This window comes from Carcharodon carcharias, chromosome 4 (genome assembly GCF_017639515.1).
Source record: "Carcharodon carcharias isolate sCarCar2 chromosome 4, sCarCar2.pri, whole genome shotgun sequence".
Taxonomy (NCBI): domain Eukaryota; kingdom Metazoa; phylum Chordata; class Chondrichthyes; order Lamniformes; family Lamnidae; genus Carcharodon; species Carcharodon carcharias.
In genome coordinates, this window is record NC_054470.1 from 167,009,031 (window position 1) to 167,029,514 (window position 20,484).

The 20,484-nt window shown below is 42.7% G+C and overlaps 1 protein-coding gene and 1 pseudogene across 5 annotated transcripts in view; one reads left to right on the top strand and one right to left on the bottom strand.

Moving 5' to 3' along the window:
* Window positions 1-20,484, top strand: part of LOC121277508 (sorbin and SH3 domain-containing protein 2-like) — a 315,758-nt gene that overhangs the window by 4,570 nt on the left and 290,704 nt on the right. The gene's annotated exons all lie outside the window — the stretch shown is intronic.
* LOC121277511 lies at window positions 2,715-3,555 on the bottom strand (annotated as a pseudogene).

A 20,484-nucleotide genomic window follows, 5' to 3' on the forward strand; every position in this document is an offset into this window, starting at 1 on the left:
ATAACTGTACATATCTTTTCTAAGACAAAGTCAACAGTTACTATTAATTATTTCTAACCTGCTGTAACATTATTGTCCACTAATGTTGGTTATAGTTTTAAAGAGGTAAATACAAATCAAAAAATGTTATTTGAACCTGTGTTTTAAAAATTAATAAATTGCAGAGAGTACATGGTATGTCATTCAAAATATACATTTTTAAAAATGCTATCGTTTTAGATACAACAACTTCTGAAGGGCAGTTCCTGAAGAAATAAAGGTAAACTTGGTTTGACTGCAATGGAGGGTTACATGGTGACCAAATAATAAAATGAACCCCAAAAGTTTTGACTTTTAAAGTCCAAGTGGCTTTAAGGCAAGTCATCTTTTTATAGGGATCAATTTTAACCCATCCACCCAAAGGGATAAGACAGAAGGACTTTTAAAGTTGATTGACTGGACGTGCTATCATGTTCCAGTGCTAACCTCTCTGGCAACTTTAATATTCACTTTGTTGAGGTGATTGAAGTGCCTGCCAGAGGCATGCAAATTGGGTCCTGATTGCTGTAATTGGGATCTTCGGTGCCACCAGTAAAAAAACACACCAAAGACTTGCCCAGTGGCCAACTTGCTGAGTAAAACCTGATGGGATTGGCTTCAGGCGCTGTCTGACACATTAGGAGCTCTGTTCAGATTAAGGGGATCTGTGCGTTGTTATGATTTTCACTCCGCGTGATTTTCATCTTCAAGTTTTGCTTGTTCTATCTCTTTTGCCTTAATCCTTAGAAGGAAGATGGTGGCGCAGTGATAATGTCACTGGAGTAATAATCCAGAAGCTCAGGCTAATCCCCTGGGGACATGAGTTCAAATTGGTTGGTGAAATTTAAATTCAGTTAATAAAATCTGGAATTGAAATTTAGTCTCAGTAATGGCGACCATGAAACTATCTTCAATTGTCACAAAAATCCTAATGTCCTATAGGGAAGGAAATCTGCCATCCTTACCAGTGAGTCCAGATCCATAGCAATGTGGTTGACTCTTAACTGTCCTCTGAAATGGCTGAGCAAGCTACTCGGTTCAAGGGCAGTTAGGGACAGGAAACAAATGCTGGCTTTGCCAGTGATGCCCACATCAGATGCCATTTTCAATTCATTTGTTTGGAGCAACAGCCTCAGTCATCAGGATGAGCAGTAAGGTAGACGTGTGAGAAGACAGCAGCTTTGGGGTGCTGCTCCTTGGCATTCCCCAGCTCAGAGTCTATTGGCCAAGTGCCGGAAGCCAATCCCATAAGACTTTCCTGGATGGAACTGAGCTTGGCATCAGGAGGCTGTGCTACATCAGGCAGGCTGGAGTGCATAAGCAGAATCCCAATGATCTATCTAGCAGGGCCAGGAAACACATTTACTTCCCATTAACACCAAGGTGGAGAAATTTGTCCGTGTAGCAGTGCTTCTAGAACTACTGTGTCCCTGAGGAATTGCTCAACTGATGCTAGAAGAAGCACGACAGGAATGAATTCCTTCCCCAATACTCAACTTGAGAGAGTGCTGTAGTGGCTGGCTTCTGTTATGCTAAAGACATTATAGCCTGCACTTGCTTAGCCATCAAGACACCAGTAGATAGCCAGAAGCTTTTGTTCACAGGAAGGGCTATCACTCGGGGTGTTGATCACAGGAGGATCATACAAATCTGCGCCAGTTTTAAAGGCTGTTGTCAAAACTGCTTCTTCCTGGAGGACTTGTTGAGGTGACAATGGCTGTCAACAGCTGGGTGCTCACACCGCTGGAGGCCCAACTCAGATTATAGCACTTCAACTGTTGCTGGGCCCATTTCTCACCCTCTTACCCAACATGGAGTCAGAAATCCTAACTGGCTTTCTGACTGCATGATGGATAAGAGGGTGGCAAGCGAGCAGACTTGCTGCCATCCAGAGAGCTGGCAACAGGAGCTGACCCCACTGCCACTCTTGTGGGACTGCAGTTCATCATTCCCACTGATCCATGGGAGAGCAGCCTGCAGGAGATGAGTAACTTCTTGAAGGGTGGTGATGCAGTGTGAGAGGACACCACTCAAGCTGAAAGCAGACTCCTTTGTATTTTCAGCCTTGGTATTGAAACCGCATGGTGTAACTGCTTATATAATGCAAGTAATTTTCTTTTCATAGCTGAAGTCCATATCTCTACCCCTCTCAGCAAAGCTGGTAGAGTGTCTTGCCCTTTAAGCAAGTCGTCCCTTAGGCTGGCCTTGCCACCATGTCCTGTTCACTTCTGGCTGCATTGCCATGTGCAAACCCCTGTAATTCACTCAGTAACCCACCCAGGGTGCCAAGGTTGGTGCTGGTCCATGAAAGGGATGCTGCACGTGCCAGTGCTCGGCTCACCTACTCCTCTGAAGTCGTCTTCGTGAGGCTTTTTACTGCTGAGAAAGAGAGAAGGGACATAGGGGTTCAGTGCAGAGGGTTGTTGGAGAATCTGTACTAGTAGTCACCCAAACTGAGATCAGCTAAGTAAGCATGGGACTGAGAAACTGAGAAAACTGGGGCCTCCTTTGTATAAATAGCTCAGCTACTCATTGATTCAATGAGGTGCAGTGTCAGTGGGAGCCCTGGTTATTATTTGGAAACTATTTAAAAACAGTAAGAGAAAAGGACAATGTTGTTCATTCCATTTATAACTTGTAGAATCGTGGAGCAGTTAAGTCGAATTCTGGTTTATTTTATTCTTTGTATAAACACTCTATGCTGCTGGAGCAACAGCCAACTGGGACCTTTGGACAGACACACAGGTATGGGTCTTGGCCAGATGATCAGTGAATTCCTGGTGTGGGGCCTTGGTAAACACAGTCTCTTTCCACAGATCCAGGGTCAGGTAACTGTAGGTCTTAGCAATGGCATCAAAAGTAGCTTTAGCAAAGCTGCCCAGTGTGGCTGTGCAGCCTCTGGCTGAGGTGTAGCAATCGTCAATACCAGCCATCTGAAGCAGTTTCTTGGGTACAGGGCCTGAGACAATACCAGTACCTTGGGGCGCAGGGATAAGATGTACCAAGACTGAACTGCAACGGCCAGTCACCTTGCATGGTATGGTGTGTGGCTTTCCAATTTTGTTACCTCAGTAACCACTCCTTACAGGGATGATTGACAGCTTTGCCAGAATAACAGCTCCACGAATGGCAGTGGCCAATTCCTTGGAACACTTGACACCCAATCCAACATACCCGTTGTAGCCACCAATAGCAACAAAAGCCTTGAACCTTGTGCATTGACCAGCACGGGTTTACTTCTATACAGGCATGATCCTGAGAACTCCGTTCTTCAAGGTCGATCCCATGAAGAAGTCAATGATTTCAGACTCCTTGATAGGAAGGGGGAAGAGGTAGATTTCCTCCAGAGTTTTGATCTTTATATCCTTTACCAAACGCCCAAGCATAGTTACTTGGCACCCACTTCTTATCTTCAGCCTTTCCACCATGAGCACCACGGCCTCTGCCACATCTCCTACCGTGGCCTCGACCCCACCCACAGCCACCAGAGCCAAAGCCCCTGCGGAAACCTCCCCCACCAGTGGCGTTGTCCACCATTTGGTGATAATTTTCAGTCTAGGGTTGTTTTGAAGTGGCTATTGATTAGTTCAAAGCAGTTGTACAGCAATTGTAACTTTCTGTGAAGAATGCATGTATCACTGAGTGTTATCAACCAATCAATTGATCGCTCTTCGTTTATGCAAAGTTGCAAAGTTAGTGAAAACCAGGTTCAAAAGGCTGCCAATTGGTGTGGCTATGCCATTAGCCAAAAACCTCTGACAATTAGCTAAATACAGTCACAGTAATAAAGGTTCATTATTGCTTTAATGGAACATAGGGACAGGAGGAGGTCATTTCGCTCCTTGAGCTTGCTCTGACATTCAATGAGATTTGATCTGTAACCTAACTCCATACTCCTGCCTTTGCACCATATCCCTTTACCTTTGGTTAACTCAAATTATCAATTGACCTAGCATCAACTGCCATTCGCAGATGGAAGTTCCAAACTTCTATCATCCTTTGTGTATAGTTACTATTTCCTAACTTCACTGTTGGAAAACCTAGCTCTAATTTTTAGGCCATGTCCCTTGATCTTCAGTGAAGGTCAATAGCTAGAAAGAGAGAAACTGTTTCCTCTTGTCGGGAAGTCCAGATGAAAAAGGTATAAACCTTAAATGTTGAACCATACCGCTCAGGGGTGGCATTACGAAGCACTTCTTTGCACAAAGGGTAGTGGAAATCTGAAACTATTTTACCCAACCCCCCCCCCCCCTCCAAAAGTTGTTGAGGGTAAGTTAATTGAAAATTTCAAAATTGAGATTTTTGTTGGCCAAAGGTATTAAGGGTTATGGAATCAAGGCAGGTATGTAGGGAGAACCTACAAATCAGTCATATTTTAACTCAACAGCAGAACATAGTTGCAAGGCTAAATGGTCTATTCCTAATCCTAAAAGCCAGGAGCGGCCTTCCTCTAAAACCTCTGCTACAAAGATTTCCATGTTGGATACTAGAGTGTGTTTATACTGAGACACGCTGTACCTAGTTACTGCAGTGCAAACCTTTTTCCTCTATAATTTTCATTTTAGTTTACTGTCAGTTTTCATTTTGTGATATTTTAGCATCCACCATCATTAAGACGGTAATGCCAGATTCCTGTCACTAATGGCATTGTTGTCAATATATGAATTGGCTTTAGAGGCCACTTACTGGATCACAATGTCCTTTTAAAGCACTGTTAGCTAACAACTGATTTCAAACAAACATTCCTCATTATATGAGAGGACAGCCTAATGCCTGTTGGCTTCTTTCCGCTGGAATGACCACTGTGCTTGTTGGTGATGGTTCCTTGTTTTTGTATTTATCCCAGAAACACATTGTGATTGTATTCTGCTGGCAGCAGTAGTGGAATATCTGCTGAGCGTTACAAGGCTAGCTTGTGCAGCCCAGCAGCAGCATAACCCTATAATTTTGGTTCTGGCATCTATTGACTTCTATAACCCCTAATGCAGCTTTACAATCCATTTATGTATGCTTTTTAAAAATACTAGTTTGCTGTCATTTTCAGCTTCATTCACTTCCCCTGTTGTCACTTTATGTCTAACTGCACTTGTTCACCTTGTGAATACCTTTTGACTCCTTTTCAGCCTATATTCCTATATATAAGCAGAAGAAGGGATATTCAAACTTAGCCCTGTGAGTGCAGACCTTTTAAGTAACTTGGTTGAATCTGTCAATCACAGATTTTAAATAAGAAGTGATGTAATGTCGGAATGGTTATGGTGACAGCTTAGCAACTTTAAAAATGCACGTGTGACATCTTTTTGGCTTCTGGCACAGTCAATGATACAAATTTGTTGTCTCACCTCCCCCTATTCATTCAGGGTCATGAGACTTCATCGTTGGAGCATTACAATATTACACAGAAAAAGCTCAACCAGCACATGGTTTGTACTTGGTAGTTAAACGGTAGATATAATTCCAGGTGCTCACCCTGTTTTCCATTTGCTTTCATCCCCATATCCCTGAAACTCATGGTCCTTCAACCACATAGCTAACCTAGGGGTGGATTTAAACACAAAATGGTTTGCCACTTGGGGGAGGTGGCGGTGTAGTGGTAATGTTGCTGGACCAGTAATCCAGAGACCCAGACTAATGCACCCGCCAAAACCCACCAAGGTAGCTGGAGTTAAAAGCTCGCCTAATGGCAACCACAAAACCATTGTCAATTGTCATTAAAAAAAACCATTTGATTCATTGCTGTCTTTACCTGGTCTGGCCTACATGTGACTCCAGACCCTCAGCAATGTGGTGACCCTTAAGTATCCTATGAAGTGGCCTCGCAAGCCAGTCAATTTTATCAATTGGTTGCCTGCCTCATCGAGTTGATTTTTTTTGTCTGTTAGAGAGGGTGGAAGTCATTTAAATGTTGCTGATTCACTTGCTGTCCAGAATGGGTGGGTGCAGATCTGATGGCCTCTCATCTTCCAGGAAAGTGGTAGGGAAGGGAGTAAGAGTTGGGGGCAAGAGAGGCCCTGGCTTTCCTTGTGAGGTCTAGAGGAACAGTCCTGCTTCCCCTGTCACGACAAAAAGAAATTTTAGGTTTGAATGGTCTGTTTTTGCTTTCAGAGCGGCTGCAGACCCACTTTCCCTGAGCAGAAAAGCTGCTGGCTTCCCTGTTCAGGCCCCAGTCCAAATCATCTGGGTCCAATTGATGTAATAGGCTCCTGATTTGCATATATTTAAGTTTCCTGCTACTTTAGTTGAGCACTTAATCTGACTGCAAAACCTGCAATTAACATGGCAAGCAGTTAAAAATGATTGGGGTGTGAGAGGTAAGTGACCTGTTTACTTTTTCAACTGCTCACCCACCTGGATTCTGCTTTGTGGGTAGGATTAAGATGCACAACCTGGTCTTAAAAGTTAAGATGGTTTTAGCTTCAGTCACAAAAGGCAGAATTTTACACTCTTTCCCGCACCCCCCTCCCCTCCCCCCAAGGCCCCAGGGTGTGTTGGCAGGCCATCAGGGGGCTGTAAAATGGTCACTTAAGGGCCTCTTCCCACCCATGGCACAATTTGTCCTGCAGCAGGTGGAGTGTGGCGCTCAGTTTGAAGCCGGACAAGTTCTATTCTGTGGGCTATTGGTAGGAAGTAGGGGGTACCTCCTTTCAGGCCTCCCTGGGCCCATTGGCGACCTCCTTATCCCCCAGCCCTCCCCAACAACTTGCCACTACTTGACTCCAGTGAAAATCTCCACTGGAGCCTGCTGCAGCCCCAGCAGTGGCTGACAGCTCTTGGATGCAGGATGGCCTCCCAGAAGGGGAGTATTAATCAGCTGCATGGCAGCCTGCCAGAGAGGGCAGGTTCACCAGCTCACCGTTGACTTTTTCACTGGGGGGTGTGCGGGCAGGAACCCTGATGATAGGTAGAATTCTATCCAAACTCTGCTACTGTGTTCCACACTCTTCCACCCCTTTCCACAGTCTCCCATCTCTTTCTAAAATGTTCATTGTGCTTTCTATCCTAAATCTCCTGCATTTCTTATGTCCTGTCATTCCAGACTCTGAAACTACTTAAAACAGTTTGCCTGTAGCAACTTTGTCCCATTCCTTAAGCTTAAACACCTCTCTCTCATCTGTACATATTATTACTGAATGGAGAGTCATTTTGTTTGATGGTTGCTTATGGGAAAGGAACAGTGAAGCAAATTTTTTTTTTTATTTTGAATTCTGAGTGTCACAACAATTTGAAAAAGAATCTAACAAGATCACTGCTGAAGTAGCCAATGTTCATTAGTGGCCTTGTTTTAAAAATCCTATTTGTAAAAGCTGCCTGTAAATGAGATCTGCTGCTCCTGGTGTTATCTTGAACTCATCCATGCCCCCTGCTGAGGCTGCACCTGTTCTGTGCTCATGACTGACAGTTTTACAAATGCTGCCTGTTTGGAGACCTGGCGCGCACAGGATATTTCTCTAATTTGCCCCCACTGACAGGAAGCCAAAATTCACACATTGATCAGGGGGCTAGAGAGGACCCAGTGAAAAGTTAGTGTTGCCAAGAGCCAGTGAAAGGAGGCAATCTGTGTTGTTGTGGGTGCTAGCTCATAGAACAGTCATAGATTTTTGTAAATTTTAAAATTGGACTTTGTAACATTTTTAGAGGGAGGTGGTGGTGTAGTTATAATGTCACTAGGCTCATAACCCAGAGGCCCAGGCTAATGCTCTGGGGACATGGGTTCAAATCCCACCACAGCAGCTGGTGGGATTCGATTAATAAATCTAGGATATAAAACTAGGCTCACTGATGGTGACCATGGCAACTATCATAGGTTATTATAAAAACCCATCTGGTTCGTTTAATCCCTGTCGGGAAGGAAAATTGCCATCCTTACCAGGTTGACTGTTAATGGGCCTCTGAAATGACCTAGCAAGCCACTCTGTTCAATAGCAGTTGAAGATGGGCAATATTTTGTGTGGTTGGGGTCTAGACAGAGGTTTTCAGGGCTGCCTATTCTCTCAAAGCATGCTGCATGATTTTGTTTGTTTCTTAAATAAAGAGCAATAGTCATAAGGAAAGTACTTAGACATCTGGATTTCTACACGAGGTTGGAGCTGCTCCTCCTTTAAGGTCTCGCTCTCTTCTCAGTCATGTGGTCTGACATCTTATTACATCAGCATCATGTATGATTCTGATGTTAACCCTTTACACTACGTCTCCCCCAAGTCTTTATCCCGATCATATTTACATCACTTACATCACGACACCTCCCCTACCCGCACCCCCCCAAACCCAAAATTTCAGACATCACAGGGTTAGTCTTTTAAGGTGCTTTCATCAATCTCCCTGACCTTGTCCTGATCTCCTTTTTTGATGTAGAGGATATTCTGTACTCTCCCTTCAGTTAGTGTGAGTGTTATTCTCCTGAGTGTCTCTAAAGCTTGTAGGTCCTGGCTCTTTAGGATCTGGGTAGTAAGCCCAAGTTTCTATTAGATTTCTTTCCAAGGATATTAAGGTGCTGCAGTTTCTCCTTTACGGCCTATCTCAATCCTGTACGATCTTGGTTGTGGAATTTTTTCAATGATTGTGTCTTCTCTTGGTCTTGGACCCATACCCTCTCTCCCCAGGCTTCAGCACTGGTAACTCGTATGCTCCGGGCCTGGTTGCTTCTGGGTTCTTCCTCACATTGTTTTACCCTCCTGTGGTCATTCATGGTGATATTGGGTTTGAGTTTTTGTTCTAGTAACATAGAAAATAGGAGCAGGAGTGGGTCAATAGGCCCTTTGAGCCTGCTCTGCCATTCAATGTGATCATAGCTGATCCTGTATCTCAACACCATGCTTCCTCTCTCACCCCATACCCCTTGACACTTTTAGTGTCTAGAAATCTATTTCCTTCTTAAATATAAAAATACCTGGAAAAACTCAGCAGATCTGACGGCATCTATGGAGAGGAACACAGTTAACGTTTCGAGTCCGTATGACTCTTCAACAGAACTAAGGAAAAATAGAAAAGAGGTGAAATAGACGCTGGTTTAAAGGTGGGGGGAGGTGGTGGGACAAGTAGAGCTGGATAGTGGGCCAGTGATAGGTGTTGATAGCATCGTTCCCTCCGGGACACCCTGGTCCACTCCTCCATCACCCCGTACACCTCAACACCCTCCCATGGCACCTTGCCATGCAACCACATAAGGTGCAACACCTGCCCCTTTACTTCCCCTCTCCTCACTGTCCAAGGGCCCAAACACTCCTTTCAAGTGAAGCAGCATTTCACTTGCACTTCCCTCAATTTAGTCTACCGCATTCGCTGCTCCCAATGTGGTTTCCTCTACACTGGGGAGACCAAACGCAGACTGGGTGACTGCTTTGCAGAACACCTTCAGTCTGTCCGCATGCATGACCCAGACCTCCCTGTCGCTTGCCATTTCAACACTCCACCCTGCTCTCATGCCCATATGTCCGTCCTTGGCCTGCTTCAATGTTCCAGTGAAGCTCAACGCAAACTGGAGGAACAGCACCTCATTTTCTGACTAGGCACTTTACAGCCTTCTGGACTGACCACTTTTCAAATAATTTATATAGATTTTTGTTTTCCCACCTATTTCCATTATTTTTAAATGTATTTCCATCCATTGTTTTATCTTTGCCTTTTAGCCTATTTCGATCCCTTCCCCCACCCCCACTAGGGCTATCTGTACCTTCATTATCACATTCCTTAGATAATATCACCAGCTTCAATACCTCTTTGTCCTTTTGTCTGTGACATCTTTTGGTTATCTCCACCCATCACTGGCCCTCTATCCAGCTTTACCCCACCCCCCCCTTTAAACCAGCTTATATTTCACCTCTTTTCTATTTTTCCTTAGTTCTATTGAAGAGTCATACAGACTCGAAACATGAACTGTGTTCCTCTCTGCAGATGCTGTCAGACCTGCTGAGTTTTTCCAGGTATTTTTATTTTTGTTTTGGATTTCCAGCATCTGCAGTTTTTTGCTTTTATCCTTAAATATATTCAGTGACTTGGCCTCCACGGCCTTCTGCGGTGGAGGACTCCACAGGTTCATTACCCTCTGTGAAGAAGTTTCTCCTCATCTGAGTCCTAAATGGCCGACCCAGTATCCTGAGACTGTGATCCCTTGTTCTAGACCCCCCCAGCCAGAGGAAACATCATCCCTACATCCAGTCTGTCCATCCCTGTCAGAATTTTATATGTTTCAATGAGTTCCCCTCTCATTCTTCTAAACTGCAGTGAATTCAGGCCTAGTTGTCCCAATTTCTCCTTATTTGAGAAGGATTTCCCAGAAATCAGTGAACCTTCGCTGCACTCCCTCTAGGGCAAGCATATCCCTCCTTGGGTAAGGAGACCAAACCTGCACATAATACTCCAGGCATGGTCTCACCAAGGCCCTGTACAGCTGCAGTAAGACTTCATTGCTCCTTGTCTAAAAACCATCTCATATACACTCCAGGAATTCATCCACCACAGTGTTATTCCTAATTTGGTTTGCCCAGTCTAAAAAGCAGATTAAAGTTACGCCCATGATAACTGTAGGACTCTTGTTACGTGTATCTCTAATTTCCTGTTTAATGTCATCCCCTACCTTACCACTACTGTTTGGAGGCCAAGCCCCAGTAATATTTTCTGCCTCTTATTGCTTCCTAGCTCCACCCAGATTGATTCTACATCAAAATTTTCTGAGCCAATATCCTTGCTCACTATTGCACTGATTTCATCCTTAACTAATGACGCCAGCCCACCTTCTTTTCCTTTTTGCCTGTCCTTCCTAAATATTGAATACCCTTAGATATTGAGTTCCCAGTCTTGGTCATCCTGCGGCCATGTCTCTAAGCGCTATCATATCGTACCTGTTTGCATCTATTTGTGCTGTGAATTCATCTATGTTATTGCGAGTGCTCCATGCATTCAGATACAGTGCCTTTATACTTATCTTTTTAACATTTTTACACCTATGTTTTTATACTGTGGCGCTATTTGCTGCATGTTCTTTTTTCCTCTGCCTTCCACTTTTGCTGTCTACTTTCCTGTCTTTCATTTCTATCTTTGTTTCCATCTTTGCCTGCTCAGGTTCCCATCCCCTGCCAATCTCGTTTAAACGCTCCCCCACAGTACTAGCGAATACCCCTATGAGAATATTGGTCCTGGGGTACAACTCATCCAGATTGTTCAGATCCCATCTTCCCCAGAATCGGTCCCAAAGCCTCAGGAATCTAAATCCCTCACTTCTACACCATCTCTCCAGCCACACATTCATCTGGTCAATTCTTCTATTCCTGATCTAGCTAGCACATAGCACTGGGCGTAATCCTGAGATTGCTCCCTTGGTCCTGCTTTTTAATTTATTTTCTAGCTCCCTATATTCTGCTTGCAGGACATCATCCCCCATTTTACGCATGCTGTTGGTACTGAAATGGACCACGACCTCTGGCTGTTCACACTCCCCTTTCAGAATGTCCTGCAGCCGCTCAGTGACATCCTTGACCCTGGCACCACGGAGGCAACACACCATCCTGGTGTCAAGTCTGTTGCCGTAGAAACATCTATTTATTCCATTACGCTAGAGTCCCCTATCACTATTGCTCTCCCACTCTTTCCTAACCCCTACTGTTCAGCTGAGCCACTTATGGTGCCACAGACTTGGCTCTTGCTGAATTCCCTTAAGAAACCATCTGCCCCAACAGCATCTAAAATGTAATATCTGTTGGAGAGGGAGATGGACCCAGGGGACTCTTGCACTGCCTGCCTAGTGCTTTTACTCTGCCTGGTGGTCACCCATGTATAAGTCTGTCATCCATATGGCATATTACTCCTTCCATGTCTTCTAGAGTGTGAGGCATCTGAAGCAGAAGCTATTCCAAAGGGAAATCTATTGAAGCAATAACGACTGACTGGTGTTATGAATGTGGTCAGCAAACTGGACTCTTTGTCCAGAGGCAACTGCCAAAATCCAACGTTCACATCCAATTTGGTAAATTAAGTACTCTTGGACAATTTTGCAAGGCTCTCATCAACTGAAGCCATCAGCTGGATCTCAAGTTCCATTGTTTTACTTAGTGGAGTTAAATCCGCACAGATTCTTATAGAACCATTTGGCTTTGAGAGCATAACCATTCCTGAACACCATTTTTTTGGCATGGTGATTGATGAGATAATGCCCAAGAGTGGGCGATGAACTTTCCTCAGTGGTAAAGAGGCAAATTGGTGGGTGATGTGGTACTCGGCCTTTAGTTTTCCTGGGCCTGTAAACCATTTTGGAACATTTTGGAATTTCATCAGCAACTTCGTCCACTTTATAGATTAATTTCAGTTTTAGGTATGCCTTTTTGCTTAATAGAGGGCATTCTTGATTTTGAATGACAGAGAAGTTCGAGGATTTCTCAATCTTTATGTTTCAACTTTGCCATGAGTTGGCTTTTCATTTTAAAGTTGTCCCACCAGGACCTGGTAATTTATAGATGAGGGTTGCAGTGTAATCTGTTTGAGCCATTTGACTTCATCTGATAGAGATGAAGAAACCCCTGCCCGTGTCTAGTTTAAACTATGGTGTGTTCATCCACTTTGAGTTTAACACTCGATTACTTGTTTATAGTATCATTCATCTCCCTGAGGAAGTATAGTTCCTTTTCTTGTCGTTTTCCACTTCATGTATCTGCCTCTGTTTTAAAGTTTTTCCCTAAAGACTGTCAGCATTTGAGTGATAAAACCAGTTTTGAAGTGGCCTATTTTTCCACAGTTCTACCTCCCCTGCTGGATATTCTTCTCACTTATGTGGTTTGTTCGCCACGCTGAAGACGTTTCAAAATGGTGGTTGGCAGGATTAAGTTTTGGTGTGCTTTCTCTTTTGTGGCCTACAAACTGAATAGTCTCACTCGATCTCCTCCACGGGACCGCCTTCCCTGTGAACCAATGCCCAACTGTGTTTCCCAATTTCCATTTGCCTCACAATCTGCACTGCTTTTATTAAGTGTTAATTCCTCTCTTGTCTGTAAGAGATCTGATAATATTTCACCTTGGACAGTGATTACATTTCTATCACGAATCAGCTCATCCTATAATTGCAGTTCCCTGCCAGCCTATAGAGATTGTTCATGAACAAATCCATGTTTTCTCTTATTTCGCCCTCTCAATTATTAAATTCCAATGAATGCTGAAATACGAGTTGAAGGCTTGCAGGGCTTCTTCATGAAGTTGAAGTCTCTTCAAATCCCTACCTTACGATCACATAGTCAGCGATAGATCCTACTGCATAAAGTAATGTAGTGCCCCGATATTTTTTGTGTAATCCTGAATTAGTTCTGTACCTTGCAAACCTTTCTTCTCCAGTTGTCCTGGGTCTTTTGCGAGCTTTCTGTACTCTGGAATGGTTCTGGGAGTGATAGTGTGGATTCCATGCTCCTGTTGAGCCTTGGGATTGTTCCTGCTTCTGTGATGCTGCTGGCTGCTTCAAGCAGCTTCACTATTGCCCACTCTCCGCGTCAGTGTCCGTTTGCATCTGCTGCTCCCATGATGTTCTGACATCTTGGTGAGTCTTAATTTTTTTCTTTTGTACTGACTTCAAGGATCTCTTTTCTTGCCAGCCCTATATCTTTTTAAGGTCAACGAGATCTTTTACACGCTGCCACCATGTTTCTTCATGTGGTTTTGATGGGGGATTTTGGGATTGCCTCTTCTACCAATGTATGCTGTAGTTTCTTAAAACTCTTTATTTACAGCAAGTATTTACATAGTTGGACCTCTACATGAGGTTGGAGCTTCTCCTTCTTCCAGATCTCTCATACTTCTCAGTCATGTGATCTGACATCCTTATTACATCAGCATCATGTCTGTTTCTGGTGTTAAGCCTTTACTCTGCAGGCGACAAATGCTGGCCTTGCCAGTAAAGTCCACATCCCATCAAAGAATATTAAAGAACTCACTTAAATTACCATTAAAGTAACAGTAAGCAGGAGTACTAGTGATGGAAGTGCAGGCATTTGGTGGGCATTACAATTATTAAAACGTAGAAACTCAGAAAATCATGGAGATCAATGGTTATATAAGTTCATCCTCTACACCTACTGCTGAGTTTTATTTGACAAAGCTGCTTTGAATGTTTCTGTAGGTTTTATCTGAATTCCTATTACAATTCCAACTGGGCACTGCTGGTATGATTTTTATTCGCTTTAGACCTTCATCGGATGTTATTTGCATAATGTCAGTTCTGCCCTTGTAGTAAGAAATCAACCGAATCTTATACCTCCATATAGGCCTGTTGGCCAATTAAATTAGAACTATTGTTCATAATTCTCTAATAATTTTCATTTTTTATTTTTGTGCTTGTGCTGCAGATTGCAATGTCTCTGCAGATGTTCATGTTATTGTCTCCTGCTCTTGTGGAACTACTTTTGTTCCACTGTATTTTGGTGTTGCAGTATAGGAAGGGTGAGGGTGTACCAGAGGCGTACCTATTTTATTGTCACCACCTTCTCCGTGATCACTTGCCTTTTTCTTTTTAGGTAGTACAATTTGAACTGTTGTTTGCTTTTTTTTGTGTGTATTTGGCCACGTGTAAGGACTGTCACATCTCTGTGTGACCTGAACATCCACTGTTTTATCACTCTGCATTTGGTATTTCTTTGTGAAAAAGGGCCAGCTTTGCATTAACATATAATAGGCATATTGATGAGGAGAAAAATATTGCACAGGTCAAATCTCAAGAAGCAGCATGTGGAAGCTTACAGTTTTGATGCTATTACTAGGTGAATGTTTCACATATGTCCTCTGTTGTTCCAAACAAACTTTTACTACCATCAGTTGCAACATGATAAACATGACGTCTATAAAGTGGTGTGTGTGATAAGTGGTGTCCATTCTATAAATAAGTCACAAGCCATATAATCTATTTTCACTCTAAATATTTAGTAGGGCAGTTGGATGACAGCAATACAAGATACACAAAATAAAATCCATTTTACCCAAATACTGCAGCAATAATCATTAGATGGATTTATGTCAGGGACAGGATTAGCAATATAATGAATGTTCTATGTATATAGACAGTATGATGTGTGGTGGTGCTGGAGTGGTAATCCAGGCTCTGGGGACGTGGGTAGCTGGTGGAATTTAAATTCAAATAATAAATTGATTAAAAATAAATTAAGAATTTTGTTTTTGAAAAACTCGTCTCAGTAATGGGTGACCATCAAAACTACCCTGGGTTATTTTAAAAAAAAAAAACCCGACTGGTTCACTAATGTCCTTTAGGGAAGGAAATCTGTCTTTACCTGGTCCGGCTTACATGTGACTCCAGGCCCACAGCAATGTGGTTGATTCTTAACTGCCCTCTGAAATGGCCATCAAGCCACTCCATTCAAGAACGGTTAAGGATGGGCAACAAATGCTGGCCTTCCCAGCAGCGCCAATATCCTATGAAAGAATTAAAATGGTTATGAAGATCACTAACAGGAAGTAAGGTGGCGATTTCTTTTTTATTCATTGATAAATGTGAGTGTTGCTGGCAAGGCCAGCATATGTGGTTCATCCTTAATTGTCCTTGACAAGGTGGTGGTTAGCATCTGCAGTTCCTACGCCTTAGGGACAAACTCGCTGCTGTTGGAGAGGAAGCTCCAGAATTTTGAGTCGGCAGCGATGATAGTCAGGATGATATGTGTGTGTTTGTGTAAGTATTTAAAAGTCTACTTCATGAAAACGGTAGAACTGTGTGAGCCTGGAAGTAAGATTTAGTGCTAGAACGTGAACCGATGCCATGGGCTAAAAAGGAATAGCTATAAAGCTAATAACTACATATAGTAGTGCAATCTGTTATTTACTTGGGAGATTGCATATTTATCTTGTGTGGTAGCTTGGGATGTTGCTTTTATTCTTTCAGTTTTCTCTCCCTTGCCTGATGGTGGTGGCTGAACTGGTTATTGCCCCTGTTCTTATTCTTTGTCACTGTTGCCTAGTCTCACACAATGTGCTATTCAACTGCAGAAATCATCATAGCCAAGCCCAGTGCTGGTCACACATGATGTATGAAAGCAAAAATATATACATGCTTCCCAGCAGGGGAGATTAGATAGCAATTGGCATTGAAACTGTAGACAATTTTAATCTTCCCCTTCTAGTTCATTGAGCCTAATTGTGGGACCCCCACCATGCACACATCAGCGTCAAACCAACAGCTTTTCTGCGCTTTGTGCTACTCCACACTATACATTTACCCCCAGAGCCATCAAATTTTGCACCATTTTAATTTTCAAACATCAATCCCTAAAACATCTGAGAATTATTATTCACGCAGGCAGAAATGTACAGAATTAAATCTGTACAAGAACATTATGCACTGGGAAAGAAAAGCTCTTGACAGGCTGAAAATGAGTTTCAGAAATAATTCATTTCTTAAGATCTCGTGAATTATACATTGGATTTCTGGGGCTGAAAACCTAAAAAATCAAAACACTGCTTTCATGTGATCAGTGAAAGCTGCTTGACAACAATTCTTAAAGTTAACTCTTCACTCTGGTACGAGTAGTAGAATTAAACATAGGAGTACGTCAAAGCGTTTTCAAATTCAGCTGCACTCAATTCATTTCCCTTGTAACAGAAGTAGAAGTTTACACTGAAAACAGCTCACTGACTTTGAGAAATACTCTATTTGCTTCATGCTGTGCCAAGCTTGCTAAAAATCTCGACCTGAGGAATGAAATTTCTTGGGGCTTAGTGACTGAAACAGGAACATGGAGGATATTCGGCAAGATTCTGACTTGCCTTGAAACTGGTAGAATCTCTGCCCCCTCCTTTTGAGGTTGAAAGTCATCAGGTGAGCAGTGCCATGGTGGACATTCCCAAGCCAAGAATTCCCATGTCGCTGGATCACTTGGAACTCAGTGTACATCTGAAGGCCAATTCACTGACCGTAAGATGTAGGAGCAAAAATAGGCCATTCAGCCCATCAAGTCTGCTCTGCCATTCAATAAGATCATGGCTGATTTGATAATCCTCAATTCCACTTTCCTGCCTTCTCTCCCTTACTGATTAAAAATCTGTCTATCTCAGCCTTGAATATAGTTAATGACCCAACCTCTAAAGCCCTCTGTGGTAAAGAATTCCACAGATTCACTACCCTCTGAGAGAGGAAATTCCTCCTCAACTCTGTCTTAAACTGCCCTTACTCTGAGATTGTGCTCTCTGGTCCTAGACTCTCCCACATAGGGAAACAACCTCAGCATCTACCCTGTCAAGCTCCTTAAGAATCTTATGTTTCAATAAGGTCACTTCTCATTCTTCTAAACTCCAATGAGTACAGGCCCAACCTACTCAACCTCTCCTCATTAGGTTAATCCCAGATTTGGAGGGATTTCCTTGTGAACCTTCTCTGCACTGCCTCCAATGCCAGTATACCTTTCCTTAGATAAGGGGACCAAAACTGTTCACAGTATTCTAGGTATGGTCTAACGAGTGCCATGTATAGTTTTAGCAAGACTTCCCTATTTTTACACTCCATTCCCTTTGAAATAAAGGCCAATATTCCATTTGCCTTCTCTCTTACCTGCTGAACTTGTATGTTAGCTTCTTGGGATTCATGCATGAGGACCCCCAAATCCCTCTGTGCTGCAGCTTTCTGCGGTCTTTCTCCATTGAAATAATATTCAGCTCCTCTATTCTTCCTGCCAAAGTGCATAACCTCACATTTTCCCACATTTATATTCTGTCTGCCAAGATTTTTCCCACTCATTTAACCTATCTATATCCCTCTGTAGACTCTTTGTTATCCTCACCACTTGTCTTCCCACCTATTTTTGTGTCATCCACAAACTTGGTGATAGTACATTCACTTCCCTCATCTAGGTCATTAATATATATATTGTAAATAATTGAGGCCCTAGCACTGACCCCTGTGGCACTCCACTAGTTACAGGTTGCCATCCTGAAAATGCCTCCCTTATCCCAACTCTGTCTTCTATTAGTTGGCCAGTCCTCTATCCATGCTAATATACTACCCCCAATACCATGGGCTCTTTTCTTCTAGTAGCCTTCTGTGAGGTGCCTTATCGAACATCTTTTGGAAATCCAAATATACATCATCCACTGGTTCCCCTTTATCTATGCTGCTTGTTACCTCCTCAAAGAATTCAAATAAGTTTGTCAAGCATGATTTCCCCTTCCTAGAGAGTCCGGAAACAGGAGATTGGGCCCATCATGTCTGTGCCAGCCATCAAGCTCCTATCTATTCTAATCCCATTTTCCAGCACTTGGCCCATAGCCCTGTATTCTATGGCGTTTCAAGTGCTCATCTAAATACTTCTTAAATGTTGTGAGGGTCCCTGCCTCTGCCATCCCCTGAGGCAGTGTGTTCCAGATTCCAACCACCCTCTGGATGAAAAGGATTTTCCCCAAATCCCCTCTAAACCTCCTGCACCTTTACCTTAAATCTATGCTCCCTGGTTATTGATACCTCTGCTAAGGGGAAAAGTTTCTTCCTATTTACCCTATCTATGCCCCTCATAATTTTGTATACCTCCTATCAGATCCTTCCTCAGCCTTCTCTGCTTGATGATATTGAGTATTTCTAATTTCTCTGCTATACATCCTTTATAATAGACTCTAGCATTTTCTCAATGACAGATGATAAGCTAACTGGCCTATAGTTATCTGTTTTTTGTCTCCCTCACTTTTTGAATAAGGGTGACAGTTTTCCAATCCTCTGGGACTTTCCCAGAATCTGAGGATTCTTGGAAGATTCCTACCTGTGCATCCACTATCTCTGTAGCTACTTCCTTTAACATCCTAGGATGCAACCCATCAGATCCAGGGAACTTATTGTCCTTTAGCCCCATTAGATTCCCTAGTACTTTTTCTCTAGTGATAGTTATTGTATTTATTTCCTCACCACCCCCCCCCACCCCTTTGCCCCATGATTAATAGCATTCTAAAAATACTAAATAGTATCTTCTACCATGAAGACTGATGCAGAATATTTGTTCAACTCCTCTGCCATTTTCTGGTTCCCCATTATTAATTCTCCAGCCTCATTCTAAGGGGCCTTTATTGATTTTGGCCTCTCTTTTTATTTAAAAACTGTCTATTTTTATATTACTTGGTGATTTACTCTCAAACTTACTTTCTCCCTCTTTATTTTTTCGTCATTTTTTTGTTGGTTTTTAAAACTTCACAATCTTCTGGCTTACCACTAATCTTTGCCACATTGTATGTTTTTTCTTTCAACTTGATTCTATCCTTAATTTCCTTGGTTAACCATGGTTGGTTTATCCCCTTCCTAGAATCCTTCCTTCTCACTGAGATATAGCTTTGAGTCATGAACTATTTTCTTAAATGTCAGCCATTGTTGTTCATCAACCATCTTTTCTGCTCAACTCCTTTTCCAGTCCTCTCCAGTCAACTCTGCCCTCATCCCTTTGTAATTACCCTTAATTAAGTTTAGCACAGTTGTTTCCATCCCAAGTTTCCCACGCTCACACTGAATGCTAAATTCAACCATGTTATGGTCGCTGTTTCCTAGGGGATCTTTTACTCTGAGATCATCCATTAAACCTGTCTCATTCCAGATGACCAAAATAGCCTGATCGCTGGTTGACTGCAGAACATATTGTTCTAAGAAACAGTCCTGAATACATTATCTGAATTCTTGCTTGTGGCTACCTCTGCCAATTTGATTTTCCTAATCTACATGAAGATTAAAGTCACCCATGATTTAATGTACTGCCTTTTTTACATGACCTCATTATTTATTCTCTGTCCTACAATATGGCTACTGTTAGGGGGCCGACAGACTATTCCCACCAGTGTTGTCTTCCCTTTGTTATTTCTTACCTCCACCCATAGAATCTACATCTTCCGATCCAAGATCATTTCTTGCTATTATACTTTATTCCATCTCATACTAACAAAGCTACCCCACCGCCCTTTCCTTCCTGCATGTCCTTTTGAAAAGTCACGTACCCCTGAATATTTATTTAGTTCCTAGCTTTGATCTTCTTGTAACCATGTCTCCATAACGGCTATAAGATCATACCCATTCACCTCTACTTGTGCCATTAATTCATTCGTTTTGTTACAAATACTACATGAATTTAAGTAAAGAGCCATTAATTTTGCCTACATACCATTTTTTACCCTTTTGACCCCTTTGCTGCTTTTTTGTAATGTTTGTACACTCTATCCCTTCCTGTCACACTCTCTGGGTATCGTTAGCTAAACAGCTGCCCTGCAATGCTGCCATATCCTTTTGCTTTGTAAGTCCATGTATCCCCTCTGCAGAGCCCACCATGGCCCCCCCACCCACCACTCTATTTGGTTTGAAACCCTCTCTACAGCCCTAGTTATTTGATTTGCCAGGACCCTGGTTCCAGCATGGTTCAAGTTTATTTTTTTACTCATTCACGATATGTGGGCTTCGCTGGCAGGGCCAGCATTTATTGCCCATCCCTCTTTGCCCTTGAGAAGGTGATGGTGATCTGCTTTCTTGAACTGCTG